At 36.6% G+C, this 13,808-nt stretch overlaps 1 protein-coding gene and 1 pseudogene across 1 annotated transcript in view; both read right to left on the bottom strand.

Moving 5' to 3' along the window:
* Positions 1-13,808, bottom strand: part of PDE11A (phosphodiesterase 11A) — a 439,743-nt gene that overhangs the window by 204,440 nt on the left and 221,495 nt on the right. The gene's annotated exons all lie outside the window — the stretch shown is intronic.
* On the bottom strand, positions 8,247-9,031 carry LOC102479578 (pirin pseudogene; annotated as a pseudogene).

The raw sequence follows: 13,808 nt of genomic DNA, 5'->3' as shown, positions 1-13,808 counted from the left end.
TTCCATGTGTCTGTATTTAATTTTCCTGATACAGCACACCCTTGAGAACTTCTTGGAGATCTGGTCTGGTGCTGGTAAATTCTTTCAGGTTTTGTTTATCTGAGAATGTTCTTGTCTTTTCTTCCCACATGAAAGATAATCTTGCCGGGTACAGTATTCTTGGCTGGAATTGCTTTTCTTTTAACACTTTGAATATATTTTCCCATTCTCTCCTCGCTCGCATTGTTTTCGATGAGAGATCTGCTGTTAGCCTGATGGGATGTCCTATGTAGGTAACTTGATGTTTTTCTCTTGCCAATCTTAGTATCTTGTCTCAGTTTTTTTTTTCACATTAGATTATCACGTATGTAAAAAACTGTAAGAATGCTAAGTATATATAGCTTGATGGAGTTTCACAAAACAAACATACCTATAGGTATGAGACCATCTGTGGGATTGAGAAATAGAGTATTATCATTACCCTAGAAGCTATATTCATGTTCTTCTTTCCTCTCAAAAGACAACCTCTAGTTTCACTTTTTTTTTTTTTAGAATTATTTTATTTAACTTTATTTTAATTTGACCAGAGATGGAGAGAGAGAGAGAGGAAGCAAGTCTCAGGTCCAGGACTCAAACTGTGGTCAGCCATGTGGGAGTCCAGTGCCCTCAACCACCACGCCACCTGCCAACCCCTAGTCTTACTTCTGACATCATACACTAGTTTGTTCATTTCTAACTTTATATAAAAGAAACCATTGAACATGTATTCTTCTCTACCTGGCTTCTTTTCCATAATATTATGTTTTTAAGATTATTCGTTTTTTGGGGACCAGCAGTTAGTGTAATGGCTATGTCGCTGGACCTCCATGTAGTCAACTGCGGTTTGAGTCCCAGACCCGGTGGCTTAAACTCACGCCAGGTGTATGTGCGTGTGTGCCCAAGATCCTGAGAGGAGGATGGAGGGGAGGGGATTGTGGGGGGTGATTTCTCACTTTCTGTCTCTCTGTCTCTCTCTGTCTCTCTGGTGAGCATACGTGCCCTATAGCAAAAACCTCTCCACAAAAAAAAAAAAAAGATTATACGTTTTTGTCATTTTTATAATTGTATCATACTACACTGTGTGAATGTAATACTGCTAATTAATTTTATTGCTTCTAAAAAGTTTTCTAGAGAGATTTTTGCTATAGGGTATGCATGCTTGCAGGAGAGACAGAGAGAGATAAAGTGAGAAATCACTCCCCAGGGGTAACGGCCATGCCACAATCTCTTTTCCTCCATTCTCCTACCAGGGTTTTGGGCATGTACACACATGCTCCTGGCATGTTTCAAGTTGCTGGGTTAGGGACTTGAACCACAATCAGCCATGTGGGTGTCTGGCACCTTAACCACCACGCCACCTACTGGCCCTATTTTATTCTTCTTTAAAGCTGATTTTTAAATTTCTTTAGAGAGAGAGAGAAGTACTTTGAACAGTCCCTTCGTTCTGTAATCTAGCCCTATCCTCCGACAGCCAGGATTGTAGTAGACATGCATGTGTGGCTGGCATGTACAGGAATATCTCAGAGCACAATCCAGGAGTTGTCCCAATGGTTCATGAGTCAATATTGTGCCACCATGGCGGAATAATTTATTCTATTGTTTATGAATATTAGGTCGCTTCCAGTTTGGAGCAATCACAAGTAATGCAATTATCAATACCTTTTTACTGACTTGTCATACGAATGCATGCATTTCTGTGGATTACAAACCTAAAATAGAATTGCTGGGCTATGCACATGTTCAGTTTCTTTTTTTTTTTTGATTTTTAAATTTATTTTTACATTTTCCCACAAACACTTACTTTACATATTAAAAAAATTTTAACTCATACTCCATAGTTCTTGAAAGTTAATAAACGACTTTCAAAATACTGAATTTTAAAGATAATGTTCAAAATATTTCTTATAATTTTGTTTGTGACTCTATAACAACAGAAACAGTATGATTTTAAATATTTTTGAGAAAATATTTACATGTCAACTGCTCAAATCGTTGAAAAGCAAATGCCCAGCATACTAGTCACACATACACCTTCTCAATTCAGCTCTGCCCAAGTATTCTGTGATCTATCATCTGCTAGCAAAGATCAGTCTCTTTTTCTTCCTTCCAAGTTTTTCTCAAAATAAACCTCTGGTGTGGCTGCTCTTTTGCAGTCTCTACTGATTACAATACTGGGCTGGAAAAGTCCATGTTATTCAGTTTCAATAGACATATCCAAAGAGTTTTCCAAACTAGTCCTACCAACTTCCTTTCCAATCAGAAGTGTGTGAGAGTTCCAGTTACTTTGCATCCTCACCAACATTTGATTTTCGTTGAATTTTTTTTTTTAATTTAGCAAATCTGGTTGATTTGTGGGAGTATATCTTTGTGAAAGTAATTTGAATATCTCAGATAACTGGGGTGACTACATACTCTGGTATATGTCCTAGTAAGTTTGTTTTCCTGATAGAATTATTAATAATGTTCCTTTCATTTTCAACAACAAATTGTATGAATGTGGTTTCCCTACTGATGATTAATGGAGTTGAGCAACACTTAATATATTTATTGTCTATTTCAGTATTCTCTTTCAGGAAGTGCATGTTCAGAACTTTGGCCCTTTTCCTTGCTGGGTTATCTGACATTTAAAAGTTCATTTGTAAAAGTTTTTTCTATATTCTGAATAAGAGCCCTTTGCCAGATACATGTATTACAAATATGTGTTTCACATTCCAGCTTGCTTTTTCACTCTTTAACTGGTATCTTTTAATTCAGAAGCTCCTAATATGATGAAGTCAAATACCTCAATAGCTTAATTTATAATAACTAATAAATTAATAAGAGTTTAACTGTATAACTTATAATTATATAAATTTTGTTATTGCTCAAGACATTCTTATCTACTCCTAGCTAATGAAAATATGCTCTCATTTTTCTTAGAATCTTATTGTTTTAACTTGCACATTTAAATTTACAACTCAACTGAAAATGATTTTTGTGTATAATATAATAAAGAGTTAAGAGTCAAGTGTTTTTTTTTTTTTTTAATAAATAGATATGAAATTGGCCCAGCACCATTTTGAGGAGAAAAACAAAACAAAGCAACCTCTTGTGACCCTCTGCTATACTATCTTTACAGTTAATCAACTGTCCGTGTTTTTGGATCTGTTTCTGGACTCTCTTTTATACTTCATTGGTCTACATATCTTTCCTATGTCAATACCATACTGTTTTAAATAATATAGTCTTATAGTAAGTTTTAGTATCTGATAATGTAAATTCTCCAATTTTGTTCTTTTTTAAACTTGTCTTGACCAGTTTTGACTTGATATTTCCATATAAATTTTAGAATAAACTTTTAGTTTATATATACATTGCTGGCATTTGGATTTTCTTCATCAGTTGAAGGGAGAAATGTTTTTACACAAAAGTGGATCTTTTAATCCACAAACACCCTCAATTTATTTAGAGTTCTTAAAATTTATCTCAGCAAATTTTGGAGTTTTCCATAGAGAGGTCTTAAACATAATCTGTTAAATTTTTTATATCTATCTTTAAAAACTTCACTTTACTGTAAATGGTATTATTATTTTATTTTATAATGCTTATAATTGGTACATAGAAACATAATGGTCATTTATCGAACTTTAATATCTTATCTGGAATATCTTATCTATAAAATATTTTGGATTTTCTAGCCACATCATAATATTACTTTGCTCTTTGATTCTCATGCCTTTCAATCATGTTTTTAGGTAATGTGATTTTTCTTTTATAGTCTGTTAGTAAGGTGAATTACGGGGCCAACTGATGGCCTGGTGATTAAGAAGCTGGACTCACACTGCTGATTGTGGTTTGAGTCCTGGATCTGACAGCCTGAAAATCACAATGGGGGCATGTGTGTGCATGCTAAAATTCCAAAGGGAGACTGGAAGAGAAGGAGTTGTGGTATAGCATCCCTCTCTGGGGGGGCGATTTTTTTCCTTTTAATTAATTAATTATTATCATAATCTTGTTTATATTACATTGAATCACATATAACTTTACAGTGTATTACATTTCTTTTGGGGGGGTGATTTCTTACTTTCCCTCTCACTGCCTCTCTCTGTCTCTTCAGTGAGTGCACATGCACACAGCCTATGGGGGGAAAAAAACCCTCAAAAACATTAGGTGAAGTACATTGACTGATTTTTAAAGATTGCAGATAAAAACAAACAAACAAACAAACAAAAACAAACAAAAAACATGAGTATATGTCATCCATCTACTGCACTCTTCCAGCAGATATTTATTTTTCACCCCCTATGTACCAGACACATTTCTGGGTCTTAAGGATATAAAAATGAATTTAAACAGTTCAGTAAGGAGGAAATAGTTAAGATAAAATGAATTTTGAAGTACAGAATGTTCAAAACATTACAGAAAAGGCAAAAATAGACTCTATTTAGAGAAGCCAGGAGCAGTTGTAGACCGTTTGAACTGGGCCTTCAAAGACGATGACGATGGTAGGCCAACATTTACTGGGTGCTCACCATGTGTCAGGGGCCCTGTTTAGTGCTTTCACATACTTTATACATTTTTTTACAAAAATCCTGTGAAGTAGCTGCTGTTATAATTCGCTCTTATCAGAAGAGTCTTAGAGAGATAAACTGCCTTGAAAGCATGAGACTGGTTCAAAGGAGGCCAGACCATAACAAACACATCAAAGTTATCTTCCAAAAGAACAAAATAGTTTTCTTTCTCTCTCCAAGGATTAAATCTGAGTTAAGGCAATGCCAGTAAACATGGAAAGAAGGACACTGACTTTAGAGTGGTTTGGGAGGTATAATGTACAGACTTAGGTCTGTTTTATTTGCTGAGGAAGAATCATACTTCATTGTACGAACAATAGTGGTCTGAACCAGCATCAGGCAATAGTCACAACTGTGTCTGCCAGCTCTGGAACAACAGTGGCCCTGTCTTACTTCTCTGAGAAATCTGAAGCACAGAAGGAAGAGGTCATTGTGGGCAGGAAAAAAGAGAACATTCCGTGAGAAAGATGGCTCCAGAGGCTGAAGGTGAGAAAAACAAGCCACGGCTGTTTGCCAGTGAAATAGAGTTTTGTTTATCTATCATTTTGAAAGCATTGCAGTTCCCCAAAAGATTTTTTTTTTTTAATTTTTAATTCTGGGAAGGAGAGATGTGTGCTCTCTCATTTCTGTGAAGGGTAATACTGGGGTCTTGATTTGAGCAAGGGTGGTAGAGTTCTTTTAGGTGGGGAACACAAGAAGTTTGAGGAAAATGATACCAAGTTCAAGTTGACACACCTTAACATTGAGAGGGGTTGGAGTCATCAGCCTTCTGTGTTAATTGTGTGGGTAAAATAACCAAGGGACACCTAGTCTAAAAGAAATACTGAGAAATGGACCTTGAAGGACACAATATTCAGGGCTGGAAGAATGTGACATCAGTGACAAGAATGGAAAAGAACTCCAAAACTCATGCTTTTAACCTCATGGGTTATGAAAATTTAATGTGTGAACAGATTGCTACAAGCTTTCTGGAAATATTTACTGATGTGTATCCACAGTCTAAAAAGTATAAATATCCTTTGACTTATCAATTTCATATTTAGGAATTTATCTATGGTAATGAAGTTTATCTATAAAGGTAAGCATAGCATTATTTAGCTATAATTATGATATATAAGAAATAACCTGAACAGCCAAGTGGAGAGAGCTGATTAAGTCACAGCACATTCATACCATGGGATATTATGCAACTAATTCAACTTGTGCTATAAGAGAATAATTGCATAGGAAATGTTTAATAGATTAGGTGGTAACATTGTGGATACCTGTGGGTATCAAATATGAATCATAACATTGAAAAATCCTGGAAAATTATAACCCCATTAGCTCCCTTTGAAGTGCTTGCCTATGAAGTTTTTAAAATTATTCCTATTTTCTGAATTTTAGATAATGAACACAAACTCTACACAGGGGAAAAGTTATTTTCTAAATAGTACTAAGGGGGAAGAACAGTGTCAAATGCTGTAGAGTGGTCAATTAGGATAAGGATTTAAAATGGGTTTTTGAAGTCAGCAACATAGTAGCATAACTAAAGGCCAATGTGGTTGAGAGAAGAGGGGATGGCATCAGTGATAAAAAACAAGTTGTTGTCCTAGAGGAGAAGAAGGTCACACTGAACAGTAGAGTTACATCAATCCAGGGCTAGTCTTGTGTGGGCTGAGCACAGGAGCAGAGGAGAGGCAAAAGAATGTTGAAAATGTCTTTAAATTGTCCCCCTCCTGTGGCTAAGGAAGGAGGTGACACCAACTCTTGAGAGAGTTTTTTTTTTTGTTTGTTTGTTTGTTTTGTTTTGTTTTGAGAACATGAATGCTAAAGGGTTAAAAATCTGTAAGGTATTTTACAAATGTAAGTATTACTAACATTGAAAGGAATATCTATCAAAAACTATCTGCCCTATTGTTTCACAGGGTACCTATGTGATTATTATTGGTCTACAATTAACATCCTTAGAGTCCCTAGTTAGACCATGTGAAATGAGGCAGCCTTTCTAGAAGGCTATAGTTAAAATAAGTACATTATCTGGAAGTACCTAGTTCTTTCTGTAATAATTATAGGTGCATCTATTTAAAATTATTGCCTTGTTTTTGTCCTCATGGAGTCTTTACAGTTAAAGGGTCTATTTAAAGATGCATTGGCTCTTGGAGCAAACTTGCCATTTTTCCAACCTCTCACAGGCAATCAAAGAGATGTTAAATGGCATAATGATAATATAACACTATTCATTGAGGTGCAATGTGTTTGCTTTCCCTAGAAAGATATCTACAATTTTAGCAATAATCAAAAACAATAATTTGTCCACAAAGGCTAATCTGCTGGTGATAAATTTTAGTTCTAGAACAAGATGAGGGATCCAATGTTCAGATTCAGTCCCTTGATTTCCCTGAAATAACAATAGAGAGAGAGAGAGAGAGAGAGAGAGAGAGAGAGAATTTAATTTTGTTTACCTTATGTAATGTAATATCAATACTTACAGAACAGTGTCTACAAATGATTCCTTAAATTCCTGTCAAAAATAAATAACTGTTCTTTGTGCTTACAGATGAGGCATTGTCTCCATTGTCTAAGTGGCATATTGTTCTTCACTACCCACAACTACCCTGTTCTGTATCATATTCAAGTCTGACCTTCCCTACCCCTCGGTCATCTGGAATTGTTATGTCCACTGTACAATCTTCCCACCAGATCTTGCTCTTAGGAAAGGCTCTCAAAGTGGCTTGCAGAGAATTCTCTCTGTAACTATATGAATAAAAAGAAATGCTAAATTACACAATAGAATGTGATACCTTAGACTGACTGAATAATGACTGGTTTTGTATTAGAGTATTTGTTTAAACATGTTCTTTTGGCTCTACTATGAAAAGAAAAGCAGAATGCTTTATAAAAGATATACTAGAGTGCAACTCATTACAGGAAGTTGCATTCAGAAGCACAATATGAGCTAAAAGCAAGGCCAGAGTAATTGTTTTATGGTGAAACTATTTGTAGAACATATATCCCAAGAAGCTTCCTGATACAATAGCAGCTTATTAGCAAATCAAATCCAGTTTAGGTACATGGTGTAAGGATAGTCTCACACAAAGCTCTTGGAATAAAATCTAACAAATACTCCATACTGGCAAAGGCAACATAAAACAATTTACCTGAATTCCCCTAAGGTAAGGCAGAGTAAGCTGATTTACTTAGATTTTACATGATTGCAATCCAGTTTTGAATATTTATTTATTTATTAAAAGAATCCACCAAAAACAACTCCTGAAAGTGATAAACAAATACAGTAAAAGTGGCAGGATACAAAAATCAACATAAAAATCTAGGGCATTTTTATACACTAACAATGAACAAACTGAGATAGAATTGAAGAAAGAAGTCCCATTTACAATCGCCACAAAAACACTAAGATATCTAGGACTAAACTTAACCAAAGAAGTCAAAGACCTCTGGAGACACCTTTCTCCATGGCTCCTGCGATCTAGCCATTTTGGGGCAAACCGAGAAATGACTTCCCACTGATAATTCGGCCTCCAGCATACAAAACTCGCGTGGTAGGAAGACCCCTTTCAGGCCTCCTGTCTCTGTATCTGTCTTTGTCTCTCTTTTCCTCTGTCTCTGTCTTCTCTCTTATTTATTTATTTATTTATTTTTATTATTATTTTTTTTTTTAGGAAGCAACAATTAGGTTTATTGCATGTGCAACATGCATGGACCATGTTGGACAACTGGTTCTCTTAATGGCTCTCCAGCAATTAAGACAAAGTGGCTTCTCTCAGGATCCTTGTTCTCCACCTGGACACTGTCACCCTCCCTGAGCACTGCAGTGTGATGAGGTTCTATTTTCTGTTGTGCAGCATCAGGCCCAATATACACGTCTCCAGATATGGTATAAATAAAGCTTGTCCACCCTTTAGGAATGGATTGACAATGCTTTGCTCCTTGATCCAATTTGAAGTCTAGATATAAGGTTGGTGTGGAGTGTAAACCTTGGACTTTATTCCCAGGGCTTCTCCCGAAATGACAGCAACTGTCACACCATCCTTACTGGGTTTAGGGATTTCTTCACTTTTCAGTTCCTGGTACTGAGGTTCCACCATCTTCTCTGAGCTCCTTAAATTAACCCATAGTTGTAGGCCATGGGCTGGCTCCTCTGTACAAGGCATCTGGGCATGCAGAATGCCCCGGCCCACTGTCATCCACTGCAGGTCTCCTGGGTTCAGTTTACCAACATGTCCACGGAAGTCCTCATGAGCCCTGTTGCCCCCTTCCAGGAGGTAAGACACTGTTTCAAAACGTTGATGTGGGTGGTCAGGAAATCCACCTGGTCTACCTCCTTCAAATTCATAAAACAGTAAAAATGGATCCAGATTTTTTAACTCAGGTCTCCCAATGATCCTGCGGACCCGTGCGCCAACCCCTTCCGACTGTTACCTGCTGAGCACTGAGAGAGTAACCTTCTTGGAGGACCCCATGTTGAAGTCTAAAGAGAGTATTCCAAGGCTGAGGTGGCGGCCATTGCAGTGGCACCTGGAGCCAGCCCTGAGCGCCTCTTCTCTCTTTTTTTAAATTTTTGCTTTTCAGAATTTTTTAAGGTGAGGCATTTTTTCTGGGCCTTCTGGCCCCTCCTATCCCTTTATCTTGTTAGTAAGTCCCTCTCCCCCTCCCAACCCAGGAGAGGCAGAAGGGAAGGGAACAAGCCTTCTCGAAGATTTTCTAATTTTGGGGGTTTTATTTAAATTTTTTGAATAATTTTTTTTGTTTTATTTAAAGGTTTTTCTCTTAGTTTTTTCTTCTTTCTTTCTTTCTCTGTTTCTTGTCTATTGTTTAGCTGTTGTTGCTGTTGTTTCTCTCTCTTGGTTTCCTTTTCCGCTCACCCCTCTTCCTTCAGATCGGACTTCCAAGTTTGGGAAGAAACCAACCACCCACCAGATGACTAGAAATTAATTGCTGAAGGACCACAAGAAATATGGGGAAGAAGGAAAATACCTCTCCTCCAAGGGAAAAGGATAACTCCTCTCCATCCACACACAGTTCAACGGAAATCATGGAAATGTCTGATGAAGAATGCAGAACAGTCATAATAGCAAAGCTAAGAGAAATGGAAGAGAAGAGAGACAATGAACTGCTGAAGAGGAAGGAGAAAGGAGTTGAAGAGTTCCAGGAGGTGAGGAAATTCATGCAAGATCTAAAAGAGGAATTTCACACTTTACAAAAGAATCAGATGGAACTGTTAGAGATGAAGGCTATAATACAGGAAGTCAAAATCTCCCTTGAAAGTATTAAAAGCAGACTAGATCATACAGAAAATAGAATCTCAGATGTAGAATAGAAAATTGCTGGCCTAGAAAAATCCACCATGAAGACTGAGAAGATGGCCCAAAAATTTGAGAATAATATACGAGAAATACTAGATATCTCCAAATGTCCAAACATCTGAATAACAGGCATCCCAGAAGGCAAATAGTCTCATAAGGGCATTGATAATTTATTCCATGAAATCCTGCAAGAAAACTTTCCAAACCTGGAGAGGCACTCAAAGATTCAGTCCCAAGAAATACAGAGGACCCCAAATAGAATCAACCCAAGAAGATCTTCTCCAAGACACATTATAGCCAGATTGACCAAAACCACAGACAAAGACAAGATACTAAGACTGGCAAGAGAAAAAAGGCAAGTTACCTACAAAGGGTATCCCATCAGACTAACGGCAGACCTCTCATCGGAAACAATGAGAGCGAGGAGAGAATGGGAAAATGTATTCAAAGTATTAAGGGAAAAGCAATTTCAACCGAGAATTCTGTACCCAGCAAGGTTATCGTTCATTTGGGAAGAAAAGACACGAACTTTCCCAGATAAACAAAACCTGAAAGAATTTACCAGCACCAGACCGGATCTCCAAGAAGTTCTTAAGGGAGTGCTATGTCAGTAAAATTAAATGCAGACACACAGAAATAAGAGTTCAGAAACTAAGAAAATGGGCAACTTAATTGTAGGGCCAAAAGCTGGAGTTGAGTATTACATCCCAGATTTCAATCTGGAACATCGAACCTCAACAGATACAGAAGAAAGATTAAGTACATGAGACTGAACTGATGAAACAGTATTCTACGACTTGACTAAAATATTGCTGCTTTTCTTCTAAGCTTTGTTGTCTGGTTTTAAGGACTTTTGTCCTGTCTTCAGCTATCAATAGATTCATGTTCCGACTATTTGAACAGAATACTAACCTGTTTCTAGGCTTTAAGTTTCAAAGAAATATCCTTACCAGTTCAAAACTGCTTTTCTTGAAACCATCGGCTGATCTTGCTATTGAAAGTAGTTAGTAAAATGTTTGGGGGAAAGGAATGGAAGACAACTGTAGATAGCAGAGATAGTGTAATAAGAGAGTGGGAAAGGATAGAGGGCCAGACATGGGTTAAAAAACAGATATATATATATGTAGAAATGGAATATTATTGATGGTAACATGCATGATTAAGCCACTATGCAGTTTATCCTAGATGGAAAACCACATTTAGTATGTTGTGATGATGCTCAGGGAATGAATGTAAGTTAATTAAAAAAAATTTTCAGGAGGAAAAAAAACAACAAAAACACTAAAACTGTTATTGAAATTTTTTTAAAAATTGCATATTTGATGACTGCAGTAAGCTATGTAGCCCCAGCTAAGTACTACTTTATAGTATGTTCATTCTATTCACTGAGGTTTATGTCTAAAGTCAGACTTGGGTTCATGTGTATGTATATATCAGCTGTGCTTGCTCTTACAAATATTTAGACAAATTTAGTTCATTAGCAAATCAATTAAATGGGGGGGGGAAGGCATAGAAAGCAACCATGGATACCAGAGACAATGTGGGAGGAGTGTTGGACAGGGCAGACGTTGAGGGATAGGGAATCGAGGATGGGAAAATAAAAAGCAAAACATACAATACATAAGAGATGGAAAATTATTCGTTGATAACATGTATGTTGATGTGCTTTATTGAGCCAATGTACAGTGTATTTTGGATGGAAAATTCATTTTGTATGCTGTAATGATGTATAGTGAATTAATGTAAAAAAAAATTAAAGGAAAAAAAAGAAAAAAAAAAAGAAGTCAAAGACCTCTACAAGAAAAACTATGAAACACTTAAAAAAGAATTAAAAAGGATATGAAAAGGTGGAAAACATCCCATGTTCCTGGATTGGATGAATTAATATAACCAAGATGCCAAGTCTATCCAAATTAATCTATAAAGTCTATGCAATTCCAATCAAACTACCAGAGATATTTCTCACAGAAATAGAAGAAAAAAATCATAAAATTTGTCACAAAAGACCCCATATTGCCAAAGCAATACTGTGCAAGGGAAATAAAGTAGGAGGCATCTTTCTTCCTGAACTCAAAATATATTATAAAGCTGTGATAATCAAAACAGCATGGTACTGGCATAAAAACAGGCAGGTAGACCAATGGAACAGAATTGAGAACTTAAAAAATAAACTCCAAAATATATCGCCAACTGATCTTTGACAAAGGGCACAAGATAAAGATAATCTAGTGGGAAAAAGTAAATCTCTTCAACAAATGGTGTTGAGAAAACTGGATTTCCACATGTGGCAGAATGGAATGAGACCCTTATTTCTCATCATTAACAAAAATCAACTAAAAATGAATTAAGGATCCAAACATAAGATCTCAAACTATAAAACTACTGGTGGAAAACTCTTGGAGACCTTGGAGTAGGTTAAGACTTCTTAAAGAAGACCCCCAAAGCACAGACAATAGACCCAAACATAGACAAGTGGGACTACTTTAGGCTAAAAAGTTTCTGCACAACAAAGGAAACTAGAGTGAGGAGATAACCTTCAGAGTGGGAGAATATATTTGCAAACTTTATCTCAGATAAGGGACTGACAACCAGAATATACAGAGAACTCAAGCAACTTACCCCCCAAAAACCAATCAATTCAGTTAAAAGATGGAAAAATCAGCTGAATAAACAATTCTCTAAAGAAGACATACGGACAGGCAAAAACATAAAAACATGCTCAACATCTCTTATCATAAGGGAACTGCAAATCAAAACTACACTGAGATACCATTTAACTCCAGTCAAAATGGCTAAAATTAAAAAAATAAAGAATGATAAGTGCTGGCGGGCTGCGGTGAAAAGGGAACACTTCTGTACTATTGACGGGAATGTAAATAAGTACAAGCACTGTGGAGAACAGTATGGAGACTGCAGAAACTTAACAAATAGAACTACCACACAACCCAGTAATTCCACTCTTACGTATCTACTCAGAGGATAGGAAAATCCTCAGTCAGAAAAACACTTGCACATCCATGTTTATTGCAGCATTATATATAATTGCTAGGACATGGAATCAATCCAAATGTCCCAAAATAGATGAGTGGACTAAGAACTGTGGCATATGTACTCTATGGAATACTAATCAGCCCTAAAAAACAGTGAGACCCTGACACCTGACACGAAGTGGACCAATATGGAAGACTTATGCTGAGCAAAGCCAGCCAGACTATGAAAGACAGACCTTGTATGTTCCCGCTCAACATATACCAAATGTCTGTGCTCTATAGCAGAAACTGAAAGACTTGAAGTTTTAACAGCAGGGAGTGCAAGAGTAGATACTAGAGATAGTAAGGAAGGGGTAACAGGGGGTAGGTGGTAGGAGGAGGGTGGGAGGGGAACAGGGAAAAAATAGACAATACATATAATTGACAGAAAAATGAAAAATGATTTGCTGATGATAAAGTATACAGTAATGTCTTTGTCTTGACGGATATGCACTGTATTAGTGCTGAGAAAAGCCGTGCCTTACACTGTAAAGATGTATAGTGATTAAATGTGAATAATAAATACATATTTTTTAAAAAGAGACATGAAGATTTTTCTTTTCTTCTTTCTTTATTTTTTCTTTTCTTTTCTTTTCTTTTTTTCAGATACAGAGGGAAGTGTATTTCAGCTGAGGGAGTCGCCAGCAGGAAGGCCCTGAGATGGGTGTCTGAGTGACATGTTTCCAGAACAACAAGGAGACCAGCACGGCTGCACAGTATGAGTGAGCACTGGAATGAATAATGGGATGTAGGATTGTGTCAGGCACTGTAGACCTCAGAAAGAACTGTGAGATGGCTTTTACTATAATGAAATAAAAAGAAACTGAGGATTTCATGAGCAGAGTTGTGATATGACTCAAAATCTTAAAAGCTTTGTCTATTGTTTTAAGAATATAGAGGGAAAG

The sequence above is a fragment of the Tupaia chinensis genome, unplaced genomic scaffold (assembly GCF_000334495.1).
Source record: "Tupaia chinensis unplaced genomic scaffold, TupChi_1.0 Scaffold000322_1, whole genome shotgun sequence".
Classification (NCBI taxonomy): Eukaryota; Metazoa; Chordata; class Mammalia; order Scandentia; family Tupaiidae; genus Tupaia; species Tupaia belangeri.
The sequence above is the reverse complement of the archived record's forward strand: the minus strand, read 5'-3'. Positions and strand labels throughout refer to the sequence as shown.